Source organism: Gambusia affinis, linkage group LG04 (genome assembly GCF_019740435.1).
Source record: "Gambusia affinis linkage group LG04, SWU_Gaff_1.0, whole genome shotgun sequence".
Taxonomy (NCBI): Eukaryota; Metazoa; Chordata; class Actinopteri; order Cyprinodontiformes; family Poeciliidae; genus Gambusia; species Gambusia affinis.
The window spans coordinates 2146351-2168163 of record NC_057871.1 but is presented as its reverse complement, the minus strand read 5'-3'; the positions used below and the strand labels follow the sequence as shown (position 1 = coordinate 2168163).

Here is a 21813-nt window from a genome sequence, read left to right as displayed (position 1 = left end):
GACATACAGCTGCAAAGGCCTTTATTTTCTTTTTTTGCAAAAAATAAAACTCTCCTTCAGCCTTTTAAGAGTAAATTGCAATCCCAAAGGCTTCCAACAAAGAACACACTCAGCTGCATTTCATCTTGTCTCTAGTAATCCAGGAGTTTTGCTGACACTACTGTGGTAAATGTTTACCTACAGAAATATTCAGCAGGCCAGTGTGGAGGTATTCTGCTGGAATCCTGCTCCAGTAATCCAGAGTCAACAAACGGTCCCAGCTGTCCTCAGCAGAGAGCGAGGCCACCTGCTACATCTCCTGCAGGCCCGTTCTGTTGCAGCATGCAGGAAAAGCTGCACACACGCAGAACTGATTCCAAGCAGGTGCTGATTTTACTGATAACTCTGCTCCTGTGTTTGCCAATAGGACGTCATGTCCAGGTTGCTCCAAGTAGACCCGGGAAGTTATTTAGACAGCAGCCAAAACGCCTTCCTGAAATAATAAAAGTTATCTATAAAGATTACACAAAGGTTTTGGTCCTGCACTGCAGAAACATAACATTTAGCCAACTATCTATGTGGTTTCTGGAGCAAATGGCTGCAAACAGACGCAAAATTATCTGACCTATGAAATAAATAAAATAAAATAATGATCCACCCTGTGTTTTTGAAAAGCAGAAGTACCAACCAAAACTCAACCAGTGGTTTCTGGACAGTAAGTCAACAACAACCATTTTCAGCAGCCATTGTACAGCGCAACCAGTGGTAAAACCAGCCAACCAAACGTGTTGGGTTGCTAGGTAACGGTGGAACTCTGCTGGGGTTGCTAGGTAACGGGCTGTGCCTGCTGATTTGTGACATTACATTTTGAAGGTTTTTGAAACAACTCATTTTCCCCGACACTAAAATCCATTAATTTATTACCTAAAACTGGGTGGGTGGGTTTTTTAAGTGCTTGGTCTGTTTCTGTAGAAACCCAAATGGAAGTACAAAAGCATGCACAATGTGAATTTTGCATAATACGTTCCTTTTAAATAATCAGTTACTTAAAACAAGCTCCTATATCTTGGTGAAACGTTACTTTTAAGTTAGTAGATTTGAAGTAAGACAAAACTTTAGTTATTTTCACTAGAAATTAGACCAAATATACTTGGTAAGATTTAGTGTTTTTGCAGAAGCAAAGTATAAAAAATCTTATGGGTTCTTTTTAAATGTTTGCACACTCACAGACGCAAGGCCTGACTTGTTGCAGTCCAAATTAAAGTTGATGATGACACCTTACTGACACACACACACACAAACATGAACACACACGCCTGATGAGGCGACCAAAGCCGCAGATGATCTCTGTTGAAGGCTCGCTCCATCAGGGGTTTGTGGGATGGAAAAGCGTTTAAGTTGGATTCATGGTGGGGATCTCCACAGAAAACCAAGCATTATGCAGCTTTTCTTTGAAGAGTGGCAAATACCAGTTGTTATGTTCCCCCAAAATAAGTAGAACGGTGCGCTGCGGGTTTGTACCTTCCATTTTTCTCCTTGTACAAATAAAACCAAACATGTGGACACACACACACACAAACAGCCATGCATGAAGCGTGCTGATTTACGCACACATGGCAAACCACTTCCCAACCCGTCACCACTAAGTAGAGAGCTGTGTTCCTGCGCTCCTAATTGTCGGATGCAGCCCCAGCCGCAGTGCTGCCTTGCTCAGGAGCCTCCGGGAAAACAACCTCACAGGTGGCTGGCTGGCTGGCTCCCGGCCAGGAAAGCTCGTACTTGTGGAGGCGTCACACTCTGAGCAAACCGAACACCAACACGCACAAAATGCGGGATAATTCCCCCCGCCACATGAAAGCGGCGAGGCGGCGGGCGGCGCGCCAGGCCGCGCTACCTGCAGACAGAAAGAGAAGCTCCTCCTGATTTTCACCTGGGACTCGACTTGCTGATGGATCCTGCTTGTGAGGAAAAGTGAGGCAGCACTTGTGTGTGTTTGTGTGAACGCAGATGAATCTATTTAGGCCCGGGAGCCATGTGCGCTCCCAGCGCGCTGCAGCTCCGTAGCCTGTAATTAATCTCTCCGAGATGAGGCCTTCCCTCCGGGGGGCAGATCTCTCTCTGCTGCTGCCACAGAGCGAGCCTGCGGCTGCCGGCTCACCCTGTTGTCTCAAACTGGAGTGGATACACCTGCAGAGTGGGAGAGATGGTGCAACCAAGATCTGCGTTGACTTTCTTCTAATTAAATGAAGTAAAACTTTCTTTATCTGGTCTGCTTGGTTTAAAACGGTAAATGCTTACCACATAAAGATACTTTTGAAATTTTTGCCACTTCATGTTTTTGTTTTATAACCTTGATTATATTACATTTTCAGAAAATTACCTGAAATTTTACACTCACTTAAAATGGTGGAGCTCTGCTGGGTTGCTAGGTAACGGGCTATGCCTGCTGATTTGTGTCATTACACACAAATCAGCAGAAGAACTGATTGGAAATGCAGTGGAAGTGGGAAATATTCCAAGATTTTCTGTAACTCCAAATCATTTTTTAGAAAATTTGCCTATTTGTAAATTTTTTTATGAACCAAATTGAAAGTATTAAGAGTTTTCCAGGCATAAATTGCTATTTTTATCAAGTAACTTTGTTATCAGCTGTTACATATATCAAATATGATTTAAAAGATATTTGGTTTTGTAATTTAACCCCTTGAAATTGGGCTCCTGTCTCTTTAAGAAGCTCCTGCTCTTTCTGAAACTCTGCCTTCAGAAAGTTATCACAACATGGCTCCTTTATTAACCCTTATAACGTTTTTGACACAGGAATAAAATTATAACATGATGGAAAGCTCAGGCTAGCGTTAGCAAAGCAGCCAATCCAGAAGCGCTGATTGGTTGAACCCCTAAGATTACAGATAAACACTGTAGCTGCTAGCTTCTGAGGAAGAGCTAAGACGGTTTCCACTGTTTCCAACAAGCAGTTTTAAGCGTTTTTAGAAGGTTATAAAGTATTTTAGGATTTTAGCTGTTCACAGACCGCTGTGGTCCATAACCACGGGGAATACCTGCTGTATCAACTTTTCTCTTAAAGCACACTGTTCTGTAAAACCATTCAGCTCTACAGAGTCTGGTTCCAGAGTGACAGCTGCTGGGAGGAAGGATCTACTGTAACACTCCTCTGTTCACCTTGGATGCAGCAGTCTGTCACTTAAGGAGCTCCTGCTTTATGGCATGAAGAAACTATGGACTAAAATCTGAAGCATCAACGTAGCATCATATGTCTGAGTCACTGCGCTGCACTTTTTACTTTTACCTGAGTAATATTATTATGAAGTATATTTGAATCAAATCTGTGGATTTTCTATTCACCAAATAAAAACAAACATGTTTAATCAAAACGTCACCAGACACAGACACACATCTACAGTTTTTGTTAAAATTGAATTGCTTTTTTTATTGAAAGATACTACTTTATAAAAAATTTCTTTTGCCTGATTTTGTTGTTTTTGTTACTTAAATAAATTATTGTACTTTTGATCTTTTAAACAGCAAAATTTCTACATAACTTGATCAGTTACTCAGTACTTTAGTAAACTTTTTACCAAATGCTTTTTTACTCTTACTTCAGTCATTTCTTGGAAGGCTATTTTTACTTTTGACTTCAGTAAAAAGTAAAAAAACATACAGTCTTACTTGAGTATAATTTTTGGGTACTCTCCCCACCTCTGGAGTAATTTTTATAGGATGTTTGGTTTGACAAACAACCAACACTCCCAACAAGCACATTTTTTTCTCCAAAGAAAAAAAAAAAAGACAAAAATTATATAGGTTATAAGTGAGTAAATTACTCCCTAACTAAAGCATCGGTCGTCTGAGTCGAGTTATAACAACCAAAGCCGGGCCTTTCGTTAGAGAAAAACTCGCAGACCTTTTAACTGTTACGTAACAGAGACAATGCAGCGTCCCTTCCCCAGCGGGGAACCGTTTCGCTGCTGATGCCAGGTAATCCCATGTTTGTGTTTGCGTGTATTTACTGAAACGTGCCCAGTGTTACTCTGCACAAAGGAGCTGCGGTGGGAAGATTACCAGCAGCCGGCGCAACGTCCTAATGATGCCGTCTGAGAGGCGGGGATGTGCGGGAGCATGGAGGGGCGCAGGGGTGTTACTTATCTCCACGGAGCCGCAGCATTTCTCTTAATTAAAACTCCTATCTGTGTCTTTGAAGTTGGTAATGAGTCAGTTTGGAACATGGCGGGAATCAGGCCAGGGCTGAGATGTTTCTGCAACATGCATGTTTGAAGGATGAGATCAGGCGTTGTTACGCGGCGCACGACAACAACCCGGAGAAGAGACGGCGGCGTAAGAAATGAGGCCGATAAAAAGGAAGCACGGCTGCTCGTTTTTCATTATGGGATATGAATGGGTTTAATCTTATCAGCGGCTGCTCCTCACAGCTTCTGCTGATCTCTCTCTCTCTCTCTCTCTCTCTCTCTATACGCTCCAGCTTTCACAGGCCTTTCAGATTACAGTCAAATATTACAGCCCGTGACCAATCTTCAATTAACCAAATGTTGTAGGGTTATAGTATCACCCTTGGCTCCTTTCATGCTCCTTAAACGCCTTTTTAAGGGGCTGGAATATTTTTCACTTCAGTTATGAAATATCTTTCTGTTAAAGCTTCCCCACTTTTCTGCAAGGCACCAATGGCAGCTTAACCCAAATAAATCAGTCTGCCTGTAATTTATTCTGAACCAGCCAGGATTTAATTGAACCTCCAGATTGTATTCCAATCAAGTAAATTACCGACGCATCGCCGTTTTGAAAGGCTGACCAAGGAATTTCAGTGTCTTTAATTTTTCCTCACAAACTGCCAGACATAATCGGGCGTTAAATGAGCCGATCCTGGTTGTGGTTTGTGCGCATCGTGGTATTTTACATGAATATGCTTTGTGTCTGTTGTGTTTTTTACTGCGGCTTCAATGAGACTTGCATCAACCTAATGTCAACATGTTGTCATGGATTTAAGGCTAATTTGAGGCTAAAATGTAGAAAATCCCAGTAAGATGTGAGTCTATTGAGTGCAACCAGGAGGCAGACGGCTCTGGCATCGGAAGCACTTCTGGATATTTGATATTTTCCTCACTGGTCACTAATAATGGCTGCATTAAGTGCAGTGATGATGATTTATTAGCTTGTTGTTCATTAAGTCATCTTTGGAATTAGATCTCTTAAAGCCACAGTATGTTGCTTTAATAAAACATATATATATATATTTTTTTTACATATTTGTCACCATGTCCTGATAGTGAAAAAAGAGAGACAATCTGTGAATAGATCGATTTCCTCCACCTGTTTGCTGAGCTACTATTACTGTCTGAAGAAATGCTCCACTCAAACCAAAAACAACCAACCAGAGCCAGGAGGAGGGGCTTAGCGCTGTCAATCAACCTTGTGAATATGCTGCTAAACATGTTAATGGCAGAGAAACAGCTTACAGGAAGGCTGTTTATGGGACATTGTTGGTGGCTATGCTAACTAGCTTAGCATTCAAGGGAGAAGCCATGGTGCAGCAGAGAGTAAAGGGGGAAGCAGCACACACACGGTCATGATGGACAGCATTAAGATTACAAGAATAAAGTCACTTTACGAAAATAAACTCCTACGAGAATAGAATTGTGAAAATACGAGAATAAAGTCAGGTTGAGTAAAACAGCAAACACATCTTGTATTGTTCAATCTGAGCTCGGAGGAAGCCATGTTGGCTGTTAAATGGCTGCAAATCTTCTTTTGTTTTTTAAAATATGAACGGAAAACCAGTGTAATATAATCATTATGCTACTGTAATATAACATATTCTTTCTCAATAAAAGGGTTCATATAAAAAAAATGACTGCTACTGCAACAATTTGGCTTTTAAAACACTAAACTGCAGACAGAAGTACTTTAGTAGAGCTTCCTATCTGCTATCATTGCACTAACCATTATTCACCCCAATGTTCAGAAATATAGGAGTGCGTCTGTTTTCTCGGAGTCTGAGGTCAAACCGAGTGTTGTAAGATATGATAAGGTTATTGTAAACATCTCCAAGGCCTCGGCTGCAGGCTGCAGCAGATTCTCCATCTCCTCCATTACAGATGCAAGCGGCTCGGGGACTGAAAATTACCTTTCTGTGTCCGGAGGCAGAATTCATGGGATCATTTTGAGAAAATGCATCTGCAAGGACACAGAAGTCTTCTTCAGGTCTAACCCTTTGATCCTTAAGAGACCCCCACCTTCCCGTTCCCCCCTCAGGGACTGGCATCAGTGTAATTGAAGATCATTACTAACCCACAATGCAACCCTCTCAGCGACCGTCTTCATAATGGAAATGAACTGTGCGACGCGGCGCTGCACACAACAGCAGAAAATGGAAGCCAAGAGGTAGAAGGAGCGAGGGACGTCTTCCAAATTGAAATGAAGTGGAAATATCCCGTCCGCGGCGCCATTGGTTAGCCAAGGAGCCGAAACGAGCGAGATTACTGGCTTACATTTGTAGCTCCTCAGTGTTTTTGTTTTGTTTCGCTGAAGTGGGGTGGTACGGCGGCGGCGGCGGCGGGGTGGGGGATGTGTGTGTGCACTTCAAAAGAATTTGTAACAAACCTAATTCATCTGAAGCGTAGGATGAGCTGGTAAGAAAGATGAAAGATGAAAGTGAGTTGGCATGGAAACAGAAAGCACATCAGCGCTCGCTGGCACACAAAAGGGCTGCCTGTGTTGCATGCTACATTTCTGCGGGAAGAGATCCAGAGAGGCTTTAAGTGCTATCATGACCTTACAAACAAAATTAGTCAATTATGACTAACTAGGGTGCTCAATTTCCTCTTTTTATTAGGCCATGTTTTCCCTCTATTTTTCATAATTAGGAGCGGGGAATCAGGATTGTTGTGAAACAGCTCAGAGTTTATCTTTCTCTTTCACTTTTTATGTTTGACTTCTTTTTATACACTTTCTCTCAACCTCTGGCTGCTTCCATCAGCTTTCATTTAATCAAAACTTCAGGTTTGGTGTTAATTGGAAAGCTGCAAAAGTCTGCAGTCTTTTCTCCCATTTGATGTCAGAAAGGGGGATTCCACACACACCCACACACACCCACACACTTTGCATTGACTTCCATTCATTTTTTAAATTAATTTCTTTAGCCTAATCCTGGTACTAGCCCAAAGACAGAACTTCTTCTTCTTCTTTGGCCTTTGGGCCCAAAAGGACCAGTGGGTCGTCACAACATAATATTTGTTGGAAAAATTATAGTTACAAAATGAGAAAATGCTAAGATACCCAAAACACCACAAAAAAGTATGTATTTCTTCTCTAATAATTATTCATATCTAACTTAATCATTACCAGAATATTCTCCTCACCAATCTTAACCTAAGATAATTTTCACCTCTAAGTGTATCCCTTAATCCTGAAAAATGTTTGTAAATGGACTAGATTAGGTCCTAAGATTGCCCTGCGACAGACTGGCGACCTGTCCAGGGTGACCCCGGTTCCAGGCGAGAGGCGGGGTCACCCAGGAGATCGGCACCAGCAACCCTCCCGACCCCATTAGGGTCAAGAAAATGGATGGATGGATGGATAGGTCTCAAGAGTGGTAGAAAAGCTTATGCTAATCCTCTAACAGTGGAACTAATTTTTGCTTTGCATTGAAGGTTAGCATTTCTGCTAACCTTCAAAACATTTAGCACACTTAGCTTCCCCTAAATTGACTTTTCCACTTAAATTCTAAAGCACTAATTTTCTTTCAGTTGAATTAAGTTTTACATTTTGGTCATCAACTGTTAAGAATTATTTAAGTAGTTAACCACTTATATTCACACTCTTATTTTGAAGTAAGAGAAGACTGCTTACGCAGCAATTCTGTTTCCTTTCCTGCTAGTAACTTTAATTAAAACAAGTAATTTACAGGAACAAAACAAAACACGGACAGTGGAGAACAAGAAAATAACATAAACACAATGCCCACAAGGTATTATAGAACATGTAAATTATTATGTAAATTTGTGCTTGAGGGTTGCAGCCTTTGAAGGAGAGATGGAATGTGAATTGAAGTTAGCGCTCTATAGTTAGCTTCTGCTAACTACCATTATGTTGTAGGTCTTTGGTATTAGTAGAACTAATGTTTATTATTAGTGCTTTAGAGTTATTATCATTATATTCAAGTTGATCTAGAAATAGTTAGCTAGGCCGCAAAGGTATCCAAGCCTAAAATAGCAACTCAATGCTAAACATGTAGCAGCTAATGCTAATGTCAGCATCTACAGTCCTTGTTTCTGAGGAATCTCCATGGAAGATCAGGAGTTCCTGAAACCCTGGAAAGTTGAATGGATAGAAAAACATTTGCTCCAATCTGATGGTTGAAGAACCTGAAGAACATTTTAAAAACAGTAAATCTGTTATTGAGCCTGTACATCTATTTATTTGATCATTTAGCAGCAAAAAGGATTTTGAGTTGAGAATGTTGCTTATTTTGTTGATAAGTAGTTTTGGATTTAAATTGCGCTTAATAAATTACAGCCCCTGTAATTAACTTGATCACACATTTTAATCGAGTCCCACCACTAAAATTAGTGCAATTATTTTGGAAGTTTTACGTCGGATATTCTTTACATGACGGCTCCAACAAAACTTAAGATCAGTTATTAGAAATCTGGCTTTGTTAACCCTTTTCCAGAGACTAACCTTGTTTTTAATTTGGCTCTTGCTTAGCTACATATTTCACATATTTTATTTTGTGTTCATTTTTAGTTCCTTTTTGATTTTATTCAGAAGCTGCTCCAAACTTTTAGCACAATATAATGTTGTCATTTACAAATAAAGTGACTTTAGACAGATGCATTTTAGCTGTACTATTGTATTAAATATGCTTTTTCTTTTTCTATTTTCCTGAACTTTTTTATGTATTTGCTGTAATTTGCTTTGACAATGTTTCTTTATTTTCCTGTAAAACACCTGAATTAGCTTGTGTATAACTGGTGCCATACAAACATTCGTGCCTCAGAAGGGATACATGCGAACAGAAAAGTCTCAAAGAGAAAGTTTTTCTGCAAACTGAAGCAGTTCCCTCAAAATAAACACACACAAAAAACATTAAAGCCGACGGTCGTTTCCAGAAAAGCAAACACTGCGCAGGACTGTGGCCCCCAAACATTTGCGGTCGGACCCGTGGAAACAAAGCGGGGACTCTAAACAGGTAAACCAGCCGGCCGGCGTGTTTACCTTTCGCCGTTCCTCCTGCTCTGCAGAGAAGTTTGATCTTTTTCTGCTGTATATCCCGCAGTGTCACAAACACAATGCAGTGTCTCGCAGCTTCAAAGGCCCATCAGTGACAGGTTCAGGGGGGGAAGATCAAATATTCATTTCTCAGACGCAGAATGGAAATTTAAATGAAATACAGTGAAAACAGAAAAATAATGGCTTGTGTCACCTGTGACAGGGAGCCACTCCGGAGGTAAAACCTAAAGGCTCTCCTTTGTGTTGTATTTTATTTCATAATAATGTTCTGCTAGCTGGCAATCACTGTTCTGTTCTTAAATTTGCTTGCAAGAAGCTTTGAAAACTTAAGGATTAGTTCTGTTTTGACAGTCTGAGGAAGTAAAAACAAAGTTGGATTTTAATTCTTTCATCTAAAAGCGTTTTTCAGTCCATTAGGAAACCTTCGGCTCTCTCGCTCTTCCAGTTAGTGAGCGCAAGATCGCAGGCTTGTTATGGCTTTAATTAAAACTTTGCAGTTTGTTGCTTGTTATGGCACCAAACGGCCTCATCACATCATCGTATTAGCAGCAATCCTCCTCTCGCGGCTCCCTTTTCAACAAAATATCCCTGTGGGCCTTTGCGGCCCGCCCAGCGAGGAGCTAATTGAAATAAACTGCATTAATGACGCGCTGTATGTCCTTACGAGCATCACTCTCTAATGCCCTCGTGTTTATGATTATGGTGGGATATTGATTTCAACACTTGAAAAAAGATATGCGTTTTATCAAACCATCCAAACAGCTCCAGCTCTCTCCTGGTGGCTTGTTTACAGCCAAAACCGACTCGTTCGTAAACACCAAAAATTCCCACTGCAGTTTGAAGACGATCATCAACAAATAGTCCTTTTTGCTCCTCCTGCGCGTCCGCAGAGGGAGAAACTTCCCCCGAAACGTTGGGCTGCCGGCTGAAGTCTGGGCAGGTCCTGGACCGGTGTTCTTCATCAATATGACAGCGATCACAAAGAGGCTGGCCCGCCGAAGCCTCCAAAGCCAAACTTCACACAGAGAAGAGGAGCCAGCTCCACTTCAGTGGAGGACATGAAGAGGTGGAGGGCTTTTCTGGATTACCCTGATCCCTGCTTTGCCGGCACTCGAAGACGAGAGCGTCTGAGCAGAATCCAGTTCTGGTAGCGTTGAATCTTTTTATCTTCACTGCAAAAACACCAAAATCTTAACAAGTAGATTCGGTCTAGAGTCTAGCATGAATATCTTGAAGTAAGACAATAACTTACTAGTAACTTTTCAGCACACTGACCTTGTCTTAAAGCTGACCTGCTATGCTTCCTTGAAAAGGTTAGAATATGTCTATATTCTATAAAAAATGTTCATTACATTTTTTACACAAAATCCTTCTCAGATAATGAGATTCGACCTGCTCAGTTCTGCCTATTTTGAGCTCCTGTCAGAATGAGCTGTTTTAGGGTTCTGTCTCTTTTATGCAAATAAGCTGCTGCTGGCCACGCCCCCCAACTCAACATTTACTCTTGAAAATGACTGTAAATAGTTACGCAAATATTACCAACCAAACTCTTGACTTCACCAGCAGCCATTGTAGCGCACATAGAGGTAAAACCAGCTAACCAAACATGCTAATAATGAAGTGGGTTGGGTTGCTAGGTAACAGGTGGTGCCCGCTGATTGTGGCATCATATTCAGGAGGTTTTTGAAATGGGTTGTTTCTCATACACCAAAAAACATTAAATTATTGCCATAAAACAACTGAATGTTATAGAGCTTGAACTTCAGAATCAATGGAAACTGGAATGGAAGAACAAAAATGTGCAAAAATTATGAATTTTGTATAATAGGCCTCCTTTAAGTCAATAATTCTTTAATATTGATAAAAAAAAGTTCTGGCAGGTTATTTCACTTATAACAAGACATTTTCTCCATGTTGTAGGTGAAATAATCTGCCAGTGGAACTAAAACTATTTCATCAATGTTAAGGAATTAACAAACTCCTATTTCTTACAGAAAAGTTACTTGTGAGTTTGTTTTGTCTTATTTCAAGTGTACCAAGATATTTTAACTAGAAAATAGACAAAAATACTTGTTAAGAATTTATGTTTTTGTCGTGTGATCACAGATCTCTGATATGCTCACTGCATTTATTGCACCATTTAGAATAAAATGTGTTGCGTCCTTAAATCACACCAGTCCGCTCCATCTCCCTGCTTGCATCCAGTGCATGCATGGATGCATCTTAAGGACGAGGAGGTGCTCCTGCAGCGGGGAGAGCAGGGAAGGGAGACTCGCAGGCACATGTTGAAAGGCATGGCTGCTCTTTAATGTGCCTCCAGCTCAGGAGTTATGGGCCTAATGAGGTGCTGTGGAGCTCTGCTCTTCCATCTCCCATCGCCTACACCAGCAGCCCACATACTGCCACTGCTGCACCGTTCAGGATCATTAAGGAGAAGCACCCAAATTCCTCTAGGGACCTTAGAAGATGGGAAAAACATCCAAAACAGGTCTTCAGATTGGAGTTTGAGTGAGGGGAGAACGAGGAGCCAGGAGCCACGTTGCTAAACCAGCACACAGACGTTCAAACCAGGCAGATAAGTTAGCAGAAAATCTGACAAAACCAACAAAAACCAAAAGTTAAAACTGATTCATGAGCTAGGAATATATTATAGCTCTCAAACTTTGCTTGCTGCCGCTAATGTGCTAGCAGTGGAGCTAATTTGTTTATTTGTGCTTTACCATTTCTGAAAATGTGTAACAGGCTTAGTTTTTTTTTTTACTTTTTCACATAAATTCTAAAGTGATAATTTACTTGGTATTAAATCACATCTTAATATTGAACATCTACTAAAGTTTTTATCTTCCTTCATTTGAAAATACAACTCAGAAAGTTAATACATGAAGAGAAGTTATAGTGAAATTTTCAAACTTGGGCTGTTAAACAATAGAAGTTCTTAATCTGATTAATTACAATTAGTTAACTTCCCAAAATGAACTTTTCTGTATAAATTCTAAGCTGTTTTGTTTTGTAAGATTTGAGGTGAATAAAGTTTGACATCTGTTGAAATTTGAGTTATTGACAGTTAATAATTCTTCAAGTTGTTTATTTTTATATTTTATATGGCTGTAGTTCTGAACTGAACAGTTTAAAATCTACTGATCCCGGCTTTCAGACTGAAATGGTCAATTAGGCAAAATCAGAAGCAGAATTAGCAAAACTTAACAACGATAAAACTGAAACTGTCACCATAATCAATAAATCTATTTATGTATTTATTTGTTTTTTCCCTCCAGGGGGTCTTTTGTGGGCTCCAGTGTCCCCCATATGACAGCAGGTTGACAGGAAAAGGGGAAGGAGAGGGGGGAAGCCAAGCGGCAAACGTCGGCCGGGTCCGGGAATCGAACCCACGACGGCCGCGCCGAGGACCCAAATGTGGGCTGCGCCATCCCCCACGCCACTACACCATGCCCAACAATAAATCAATTAATTGTATGATAAATTAAAACTATCGACGTCATTTTAATTATCGGCTTTATCGTCTCTTCCAGCCTTTTTCTTTTTCCGTTGATGACACTGAATGAAAAAAGGCTCAACTCCGCTGCTCTCCACTGACCCTCCCTTCCTCATTCCCTCAGTGTAATGTCCAGTTCACACTACACCATCTTAGAGCTGTCGGCCGATTGTCGACCCATTTTCAAAACCTGAGAGACCAAACATTAGCTGAAATCATTAGCACAAAATAATGGCTACAAGTCCAGTGAAGTCGTTTTAAAACCAGGCATTAATCAAAGCTTTACTACAATCTACCTGCAGTGCATGTGGCTCTAGTGTCAGCGTAACGTCCTGACTGAATGAAAATCATTAGAACCTTTTTATGTCACGTTAACGAAGAACAGCTGAAAAGTTACCGGGTTCATCAACTGCAGTAGCAATTTCACTCCAGCAATTTCACTGCAACTATCTGAATACACTTGCAATAAGAAGAAAAGTAACTTACAAGTAACTTTTCAGCAAGATAAAGGAGTTTATTGTAAGTCAATAGTTCTAAGAGGTAACAATTAGTGACTTGGAACAAGTTCATTCATTTTGCTGCTAAGTTACTTGTAAATTAGTTTTAGCTTATTTCAAGTAAATGTGCACTAAAAGGTAGATCAAATGTACGGGGTAACATTTTGTGATTTTGCAGTAATTGAGGAGAAATATGGATACTGAACAGATAATGCATTGAAATAGCTTTCCTAAGAAACGCTGGACTAATTTGAATAAATAAAGTAATTCTGGATGTTTAGATGAAACATGGAGGATAGTTTAAAACTTTTGCACGGCGTTGTTCCTGTAAAATCAGCTCCTCGCTTCAGTTTTAGGCTCATTTTGTTTTCTGCAGATTATTTTTACAAACCGAGGATGTGTAGAAATGTCAAGGTAAGAAAAAGCGAGCAGTAAAACACATTTAGAGTTGTCGAATTTTGCTTTAAAACATATTTTTACCGTATAAATTATCCCAGCAGAAAAGAGATTAAACTGAATATTTAAACAGGGGTTATTTTTTTTATTTTACCACTGGTTTATGACAGCAGTTTGCTCCAAGCTGATCATGTTGGAGACAAAAAAAATTAATAAATCCATGTGCCTGCATCATACATGTGTAGCATCAATTAAATGATGATTGCTCTGCTGAATGAGCCAAGAATCATCTCTGCATCTTAACTTCAAATTTTTCTAATAACAACCGCAGAGGCAACATCAAAGTGAGGCAATGTATGAAATTTTGGCGGCGTTATATTAATCAAGAGTGTGCCTTTATGTGCACGTCTGTACATGCATGTGATGCTGCGGCTGTTGTGTGACAGCGCTACACGGCCCGGCGAACAGGATGAATAATCCCCAGCACCATCAAAGGCTCCTCAGACGGGAGCTCAGGCCATGACAGCGGCGCGAACGCAGAATCTCCCAGCCTGTCTCGTACCCCCCGGGGACAGCAGAGGCCGAGGAGAAAGGGGAGAGAAATGGAAAAATGGGAAAAATGACAGGAGAAGAGGAAGAAGCAACACAGCCGATGGGGAAAATTGGAAAAAAAGGGAGAAAAAAGTGGAGAAAAAGCAACAAAGTAGAAGCAAGATGATGTTTGAGGGAAAAAGATAAAGTTACATGGAGTAACTTTGAGTTTATTTAAGTGCTCCTGGTATAGTTTTCAACAGAGGACCCAAAAGCTATACTCGAATAAGAGTTTAAATACTTCAACATAATTTACTCAAATAAAAATAAAATGCAGCCATCCTAAAAATTACTCAGTTAAAAGTAAAAACGTATTTGGTAAAAAAATCTACTCAAGAATGAAATTACCATTTAACGTTTAAAAATTGCATAATCAGATGGACCAAAGTAAAAAGTTAAGTGGAAATTTGGGTATTTTAAGGACCAAAATTATAATTATTTATATAAGTAACAAAAAATAAAAAAAAACTTTCCAAATCAGTTACGGTACTTTCAATAAAAGAACATATGAAACTTTAACAAAAACTGCAGGTGTGTGTCTGTGTTTGGTTAATTTTTGGTAAAAACATGTTTGTTTTTCATTCACTGGGTAGAAAATCCAGACATTTTACTCAAGCAAGAGTAAAAACACTTCATATTAAAATTACTAAAGTAAAAGTAAAAAGTACAGTTTTGATGATGCTTCATGTTTAACTAAGTTAATATATGATAGTCTTGTGCTTCTACCAACGCTTTTCATCTACTTATGCTGTCCTGAAAAGAGGTTTTGATGACAGCGCCAACCTGAAGGGGAAGCTGCTCACGAGAACGATAGAATAGTTCTCATGTGACGTCACACACCCGTGAACTTTGTAACTGACAGCCAAGATGGCAGACATGTGCTATGACTTTGCTATGACAAGAGTAAACAAACCACAAAACTCACATCCAGCTCTCGCCTCGTTCCCAACTTATAAATAATGTTAGTACATTAGCGATATCAGTTTTTTAGTAGTACTAAGATAAATATGATATTTTTTATAGTACTTACTGCCGAACTTGCAAAATTAGCTTAGCTAGCTATATATGCTACAACACGTACTTACTCCGCCAGTCACCAGAACCTTGTTGTTCACACGCAGAGTTCGTCCGTCTTTAACAAATCCGTTGAAACGTTGACTGTATGCGTCAGGCCGTGAAGCTCCTCCATGTTTTACACTCTTCGTTTTCGTAGAAGTTGATCGGAGGCATCTTGTCCACATCCACCGACATATTTACCTTCTTTGTCACATACGGGTCGATCCCGACAACAGCCATTTGGTTTGTATCTTTCTCTCGCACATATTTGGGATCAATAAAGTATTTTAGAATTAGAATTTTATTTTTCATGTCATCCCTATGCGTTGCGCATGCGCTTGCCTTAAAGAATGCGGTGATCACTTCCGGTTCAGACTAGTAGGAATTATTTGTTTCTCTCGTCATGTGAGTCATTAAAGAGGAAATAATTTATAACCAGTTCATTTTACAATTTTTCATTTTTATTTGGAGCCCAAAGGTCAAAACTCAGAACAGAAACTTTTTCTCTCTCAGAACTGCAGGAACAAAATTACATCATCCAGGTCCTGCTGCCCAGTTTTGGCTGTTGATGCAGCTTTTCTTGACATCTGGGCAGAAATCTTTTCTAGCATGGAGTCTGACGTCTGTTATGCTGCAACAGAAGGGACCTATGATGACTTCCCAAGAATTGTGGGTTTAATATCTAGTGAAGTATTAAATGTTCTGGCCACAAAGATTATTCTGGTTCTGCCACCTCAAACGTCCCTGTTATTTTGAGTATTGGCCAGAAGAAGCCTTTTCATCTGAGTTAAGGTCAACATAACAGAGAAATTTGTTCTTTCACCAAAGGCTCCAAGAACAAGAACAATATTTCTGGCCAGGATGTTTGACTATTTATGGTTTTGTCTAAATAATCAACTACATTGATCCAAATTCTGTCCGAAATGTGATGTTTTCTTTAAATTGTGCTGAAATTTAAAACCCTAATAATGTTTCTTTATTGTTCAGTCTAACTGGATTATGGGAACTCTTCCACATTTTAAAAATTTGTATCCAACTACTTGTTTAGAGGCAAATAACTGAAACAATTCCAAAACAAATATGAAGTGGAGAAAAATAGCGCTTGCAGTTAGCTCTTTTTGAACTAACTTCAGGTCAAATCATCACAGATGAAACTGAAAGAAAGCATGATCGGTTCAGCAAACTGATTACTATATAAAAAAAACAGCAGATTTTTGCTGAAATACTATGATTGAAATACCCATTTTTTTCCTAATGTTGTACCTCCTTACATTTAATTTTTGGGTTGAAGAAACATTACATACCCAAACATCTGTCTGGAGCCACTTCTTCAACCGATCCAGGAGCAGTCTGGTGGGGATTTGTGGATTTCCCAGCATGATGGAGAGGCTAAGTGACAACAAACCTGCATTCAGGAAGCTCCACGCAGCAGGCTGACCTCGGAGCTGAACCCAGAACAGGTTTTAAAAGAAAACACCAACCAAACGTAACCAAACCAGACCCAGAAAGCATGAACCACCGCAGGACAACAGTAAGGGAACAAAATAATTTCATCATGTTTGTTTATTCCCCCGTTATTTTCCTCAACAATTACCACTTTGCTCTATCCTGTTTCTGCCGGGTAGAAATTCTCATCTCTCCTCCTGGGATCAGGCAGTTCTCTGTCCGTCTGATGGGGAAGCGCAGCAGATCACAACTGGCTCTGTGCCCACAGATAGAGCTGCTCCCCAGCGGCCTCACACTGCTGCCTCAGATCCCGGTCCAAACCTCCCGCCCGGCCCAAAAGGTCAACCCTCCGCCCCTGGAGCCTGCAACCGTCGCCTCACCTCTGGCACAAACACCACCAGCCTTCCTCTGCCAGCTTGTTACACCCAGACGAACACAATCCATTGCTGTGTTTTATTTGGAGATGAATGTCTGAACTCTTTGTTTGCTGTTTGTGTTTCACACTGATGTGTTGGAAAATTAGTTTAATATGCTTCCTTGACCAAAACATGTTTACTACATTTTTTTGCACAAAGTCATTCTTAAATAAGGAAATTCTATTCTATCTTAGGGCGTCTTGTCACTTTAAATCCAAATGAGCTGCTGCTGGCCACGACCACCAAGTCAACACCTACACTTTCACGTGAAAATGGCTGCAAACAGAAGCACAATTATACAACCGTACATCTTTGAAAAGCAGAAGTGGAGTCTCCTGCACATCCAACAAGAATTCAGCAAGTGGTTTCTGGATGGTATGTCAGCAACAAAACACTTGTCCTTTCCAGCAGCCATTGTACAGCGCATACAGCTGGAAACTGCGGAAGCTCATCTGGGGTTGCTAGGCAACGGGTGGAATTCTACTTGGGTTGCTAGGTAACGCTCAGTGATGGCTGATTTGTGACGTTACATTTTGAAGGTTTTTGAAACGACTCATTTTCCAGATAGCAAAAAATATTAATTTATTGCCAAAAAACATCTGGGTGTTTTTTTTTATTGTTTTTTTTACTGATTTTATAATCAGTAGAAATCCAAATGGAAGTACAAATATGTACAAAATGTAAATTTTCCATAATAGGTCTTTGATATAGTATTTCTGGGAAAATTGTTAAGAACCTCAACTTTGAAATAAGAAGTTTGTTATTGTAATTTAAAGCAACACTAGAACAAAATCTCTGGGTTTTGTGTTGCAGGACACAATAAAAATAAAACATTTTGTTGCAATGCTTGTTCTATTTTCAGCTGCTGCTGTTCTCTTTCTCACTGCTCTGAGCTTCGTCTCATTTGACTCGGTGAGAAATGTGTTCCCCTCCTTGTCTGTGTTCGCCTCCTCATGAAATGGAGATAAAAATGGAGTGGCATCAGATTTTACTGCTTGTAGGATTTCTCTTTTGTTTTGGTAAAAGAGCCCTTTCCCCACCAGCATGTTTTTTTTTTTTTTGTTTTATTTACCCAAAATGCCTTGTGTTGTAGTCCACGTCCTGCTTTTGGAGTGGTCTCTGTCCACTTTGAGTTCACGTATTCGACCCACACTGGAGTTCACCTCAACCGAACCGAGACCGGGTTAGTAGGTGGCCAGAGTTCGATTAGCATTCACACCTCCCCAAACAAACCGGACTTTCTAGGCAAAAAGACTGGAATTGAATTTCAGTGGATTAAATAGGGCTGGTGTGATTGAACTCTAAATCTGCTTTTTGTGTTGTTTCCAGGACTTTAGTGACATTTATCACTTGCATTAGTTCAGATAATGACTGATAAACAATGTTAGAACAATTCTGAGCGTATAATATTCCCTGCATTCATGTGTTTTTCCAACCGGTGCGATACGTTCTTATTTCACCCTCCCTGTGCCTTTAAAAAAGACTTCCAGCTGCCCTATCTGCAGGGCTCCCTTTCATCATGCTGAATCCATTGCTCACCATTTTGATACTTTCATCAGCCTCACAATAAGTGAGGCATCCTGGCGACATTACGCAATCAGCTGAAACACTATTACCTCATTGTCCCATTTTTGCGTGGCGGCGCAGGCAGGTACAGTATCTTCCAACCTCCCTCAATCCGACAAATTTAATCATCCCCACACACGACTGAGACTCGCTGTGACATCCTTCCTCTACCAGACAGCCAAGTCACACTGGCTGGCCACCTCTAATTATTTCATGCCCCTTGGTTCTGTGAGTACAGGACGATATGGTGGTGCAGCGTTGGAGAAGAATGAGGCTGATTGACAGCCAGCCCCCATCCCACAGGAGCTCATTAGGCTTCCTGACTAAAAGCTAGTGGGCACGCTCCTGCTGCTCCTGCTGCCTTCTTCCTCTGGTCCTCCTTTTAGTCCTACATTCAGTAAGTTGGAGAAAGAAATGCCTGAACTCAGCTGCAAGCTGAGAGTGAACTTACTGTGCTCTTATCTCATCTGATCTGAGGATCAGCTTGCAGTAAAAGTTTCTTTTTTGGAGATCTTGCTTTCATTTGGGCTTTTTTCAGCCCCTGTGACTCTTTTGCATTTCGGTTTTTGAGAGTTCTCCCTCTTTGCTCGCTGTCTCTGCCGTTCTCTTTCTATTTCTTGTTGCTGCTCTTTTCCTCGCTGTCTCCCGGGGTGATATAAGGCAGCGGTGCGGCTTCTGAGCAGCCCTTGAAGTGTTGGGTCCTCTGAGAATACTTTAAAAGGCCATTTCATCATCTTCATGAAGCAGCACTTGGGACCAAGCTCAAATATGACTTATGTGAAACTAGCATAAACTCCCTGGAAAGTTTTGTTGCAGCCTTTGCAGTTATGCGCTGTGCAGAGCCATTCATGGTGTCCGTTTGTAGTTTTGCAGTCGGTTTCCAGCAGATCGTCTCTCATGTTGCTGATCAAGGAAGAGGGGAAGCAACTTTCTGATGGACATCAAACTGCAGGCCACAAACACAGCGAGCTGTTTAAGAAATGTGGAGAATATGAAGGATGCAAAGGCTCCCACTTTGCAATTTGATGTGCCAATTAGACACAGATGGATGGACGGATGTGAGTCCTGTTTCTGATCCGCTTCCTTAACTGGGAGAACTTTAGATCCGCTTCACTCACCGCCCTTCAGCTGTCAGTCTGGTGTAAACTAATCAGAGTTGGGTTGTAACTAGTTACATTTACTTAAGTAACTTTTTTTTAATTACTTAAATGATTATGGCTTACTTTTTAATTTTGCTTGCATAATGTAAGGTAATGTTATCTCTATAGCACATTTTCAGCAACAAGGCAATTCAAAGTGCTTGTATTATGAAATGTTTCTACACTTATTTGAGTAAAATTTCTAAATTCTCTACCAAGTGAATGAAAAACAAACATGTTTTAGCCAAAATTTCACAATAATTGCAGACACAAATTTCACAAATAAAATTTCATAAGTTGTTTTATTGAAAGAAACTAATTTGGAATTTTTTTATTTTACTTGATTTTAAATGAATTATAGTCATTTTGTCCTTAAAATATAAAAATTTCCTATGAAATTCATATTTTGGTCAGTGGGATGATGTAACTTTCAAATATTAAATGATTGCTTATTTGATCAGTAACTCAATACTTGGGTAGATTTTTTTACCAAATACTTTTTCTCTCTTACTTGAGTATAATGTTTGGATACATTTTTTTTAGTTTACATTTAAAGGATCTCAGTGTTTCGACTGTTTTGCAGTTTTCTGGAAGTTTGTTCCAGATTTGTGGTGCATAGAACTGAATGCTGTTTCTCCATGTTTGGTTCTGGTTCTGGATGTTGAGCAGAACCAGAACAATATGTAGCTTCATTTTATCAGTGTATTTAAATATCTGGTTTCAACTGAATGACATGTTTCCAAAGTAATGTGGACAATAAATAAGTGTTCATAAGACGGAGCCCTGTGGAACACCTTTGACCCTTCTAATCTAAAATATTCTAAAAATAATACAATTGGAGGGGTTTGTTTTAAATATGGCGTGTAAATAAACGATGAATCAACTCATTCAGATCTCTTCAGGACATCATGAGATTTGATCCAACTAGGAAATCAAATATAAACAAAAAAAATACTAGTATTGATTTTGCAATAAAAATGAAAAATAAAAATTCTTTCCCCTATATTTACCTTAATTTGTTCATATTTTCCATTTACGTTTGTTTAGATTAGGACGTGGTGTATAGTAACGGATTTCTCTTCTCTCTGGAATCAGATTATTTACTTTAACCTGGTTCTCTGTAGCAGAGCTGTTTTCTATCAAACAGATTTTAAAAAGTTCCTGATTGAGCTGATCTGAATCAGCATTCAGAGTCATTTCTTCTTCTTCTTCTTCTTCCTGCAGGAAGCCGATGAGGCTCATCAGCTTCTGGTGTAAACGCCGCGCTGCCGCTCACCGTACAATGAAATCTCACAGTTTCATCTGTGATTAATGATATTTATGACATTGTTTGTCTGGGGTTTAGTAGTAAGAAATTAATGATGGATCTTAGAAGGCCATAAACACAATCTGTATTTGGTGCCAAGCCGTTGGTTAAATATAAATTAAGAAGAAAGCGGAAGATCAATGGACTCAGTCACTCCCAAATCCCTGTTACTTTAGGAGTTGTTTGATGTTTCAAGCGAAGAGCTCATTCACGCTAAAATCAAAGACGTGTCGTTTCAGACGTGCTAGCGGTAGATAATATGGTGCAGGACTCTGGATTTGAGATAGAGTTTGTTGCTGGTGTCTAAAGAAATGTTTCAAATTGAATCAATTCCTAGCGCTTGGTAAAAAGAAAGTACACCCTTTACAACTTCTAGTGTTCTAATTAAGGAAATAAAAATGTATAAAATCTCAACAGATTTCCCTCTCCTGTTATTTGCTCATTCTGGCTCAACTGGCTGCGCAGATGAAAGTTTGGAGTTCACCTTAAAGCTAAATGTGTGACAATTAAAAAAGTGGTTTTATTAGTTACTGCTGCTTGTGGCACAATGCATTGTGAGATTTTGGTGTCAAATATTTTTTGTTTTCCATGGACTAAACTTAAGTAGTTTAACCTACTGGGTATTTTTATTTTTAATCCAAAAGTTCACAGCACTGGTTTAAGA

At 39.9% G+C, this 21813-nt stretch overlaps 2 long non-coding RNA genes across 2 annotated transcripts; one reads left to right on the top strand and one right to left on the bottom strand.

The window, feature by feature from the left end:
- Nucleotides 1-35: 35 nt before the first annotated feature.
- Nucleotides 36-15611, bottom strand: LOC122829092. The gene is made up of 3 exons (XR_006370325.1): nucleotides 15306-15611; nucleotides 1910-2166; nucleotides 36-472 (listed from the first exon to the last, which is right to left on the bottom strand). It is a non-coding gene; the product is annotated as an uncharacterized LOC122829092 (long non-coding RNA).
- A 92-nt stretch (nucleotides 15612-15703) lies between these two features.
- LOC122829091 lies at nucleotides 15704-17590 on the top strand. The gene is made up of 3 exons (XR_006370324.1): nucleotides 15704-15945; nucleotides 16568-16807; nucleotides 16902-17590. It is a non-coding gene; the product is annotated as an uncharacterized LOC122829091 (long non-coding RNA).
- The last annotated feature ends 4223 nt before the right edge of the window (nucleotides 17591-21813 follow it).